The sequence below is a fragment of the Durio zibethinus genome, unplaced genomic scaffold, assembly GCF_047325235.1.
Source record: "Durio zibethinus cultivar Kanyao isolate XHJ-2024 unplaced genomic scaffold, ASM4732523v1 HiC_scaffold_106, whole genome shotgun sequence".
Classification (NCBI taxonomy): domain Eukaryota; kingdom Viridiplantae; phylum Streptophyta; class Magnoliopsida; order Malvales; family Malvaceae; genus Durio; species Durio zibethinus.
In genome coordinates this window covers 22501-25000 of record NW_028322729.1, presented here as the reverse complement: position 1 = coordinate 25000, position 2500 = coordinate 22501, and positions in this window count along the sequence as shown.

Sequence of the window (2500 nt, the reverse complement as noted above, 5' to 3'; positions counted from 1 at the left end):
TTTTCGCTCCGCTTATCCCTATCTCCCTCTAGGGGTATTTTAGTGATAGGTTCTATAGGAATCGGACGATCCTATTTGGTCAAATACCTAGCGACAAACTCCTATGTTCCTTTCATTACAGTATTTCTGAACAAGTTCCTGGGGAACAAAGGTAACAAAGGTTTTTTTATTGATGATAGTGACGACGATATTGATGATAGTGACGATATTGATGCTAGTGACGATATTGATGCTAGTGACGTTATTGATGATAGTGACGCTATTGATGATAGTGACGATATCGATTGTGACCTTGATACGGAGCTGGGGTTTCTAGATATCGATATTATGGATATGATGTCGGAAATAGACCGATTTTATATCACCCTTCAATTCGAACTAGCAAAAGCAATGTCTCCTTGCATAATATGGATTCCAAACATTCATGATCTGGATATGAATGAGGCGAATGACTTATCCCTCGGTCTATTAGTGAACTATCTCTCCAAGGATTGTGAAAGATGTTCCACTAGAAATATTCTTGTTATTGCTTCGACTCATATTCCCCGAAAAGTGGATCCCGCTCTAATAGCCCCGAATAGATTAAATACATGTATTAAGATACGAAGGCTTCTTATTCCACAACGACCAAAGCACTTTTTCACTCTTTCATATACTAAGGGATTTCACTTGGAAAAGAAAATGTTCCATACTAATGGATTCGGGTCCACAAACGTGGGTTCCAATGCACGAGATCTTGTAGCACTTACCAATGAGGCCCTATCGATTAGTATTACACAGAAGAAATCAATTCTAGACACTAATACACTTAGATTTGCTCTTCATAGACAAACTTGGGCTTTGCGATCCCGGGTAAGACCGGTTCAGGATCATGGGATCATTTTCTATCAGATAGGAAGGGCTCTTGTACAAAATGTACTTCTAAGTAATTGCCCCATAGATCCTATATCTATCTATATAAAGAGGAAATCAGGTAACGAAGGGGATCCTTATTTGTACAAATGGTACTTCGAGCTTGGAACGAGCATGAAGAAATTAACGATACTTCTTTATCTTTTGAGTTGTTCTGCCGGATCGGTCGCTCAAGACCTTTGGTCTCCACCCGGATCCGATGAAAAAAGTGGGATCACTTCTTCTGGGTTCGTTGAGAATGATTCTGATCTAGTTCATGGCCTATTAGAAGTAGAAGGCGCTCTGGTGGGATCCTCACGGACAGAAAAAGATTGCGGTCGGTTTGATAATGATCGAGTGACATCGCTTCTTCGGTCCGAACCGGGGAATCCCTTATATATGATGCAAAATGGATTATCTTCTATCGTTGATCAGAGATTTCTCTATGAAAAAGACGAACCGGAGTTTTTGGAGTTTGAAGAAGTAGAAGAAGGAGAAGAAGAAGTACTCGACCCGCAACAGATAGTGAAGGATTTATTCAATCACATAGTTTGGGCTCCTAGAATATGGCACCCTTGGGGCTTTCTATTTGATTGTATCGAAAGGCACAATGAATTGGGATTTCCCTATTGGGCCGGGTCATTTCGGGACAAGCGGATCTTTTATGATGAAGAGGATGAGCTTCACATTTATGATGAAGAGGATGAGCTTCACATTTATGATGAAGAGGATGAGCTTCAAGAGAATGATTCGGAGTTCTTGCAGAGTGGAACCATGCAGTACCAGGCACGATATAGATCTTCCAATGAACAAGACTTTTTTCAAATAAGCCAATTCATTTGGGACCCTGCGGATCCACTCTTTTTCCTATTCAAAGATCAGTCTGTGTTTTCACACCGAGAATTCTTTGCAGATAAAGAGATGTTAAAGGGGTTGTTGACTTTTACTGTCAAAATTTCCAGAAAATATCATCCTCTTACATCTATGTATGAAAACTGGTTTATCAAGAATAGGCAAGAAAAGCACTTCGAAGTCTTGATTCATCGCCAGAGATTGCTTAGAACCAATAGTTCATTATCTAATGGATTTTTCCGTTCTAATACTCCATCCGAGAGTTATCAGTATTTATCAAATCTGTTCCTATCTAACGGAAGGCTATTGGATCAAATGACAAAGACATTGTTTAGAAAAAGATGGATTTTCCCGGATGAAATGAAAATTGTATTCATGTAAGAGGAGAAAGGTTTCCCATTACTTAGCCGGAAAGATATGTGGCCATGAAATAGGGGATTAAGTGGAACGGAATTGACTGGGTGGTAGAGTTGTGGAAACACATGTTTCTTCCATATTTTGGACCTTAGCTCCATGGAACAATATGCTACTGCTGAAACATGGAAGAATTGAAATCTTAGATCAAAACACTATGTATGGATGGTATGAACTGCCGAAACAAGAATTCTTGAACAGCGAACAACCAGAGCTATTACTCACTACATCAAAAAATTTCCATTAATGAAAGATGTAAATCCATTGGAAAATCAAAAATACGCATGTCGGATGAAATGGTTGTTGCTATCTGCTCCAATAACGAATCATTGGTTTAACTGAA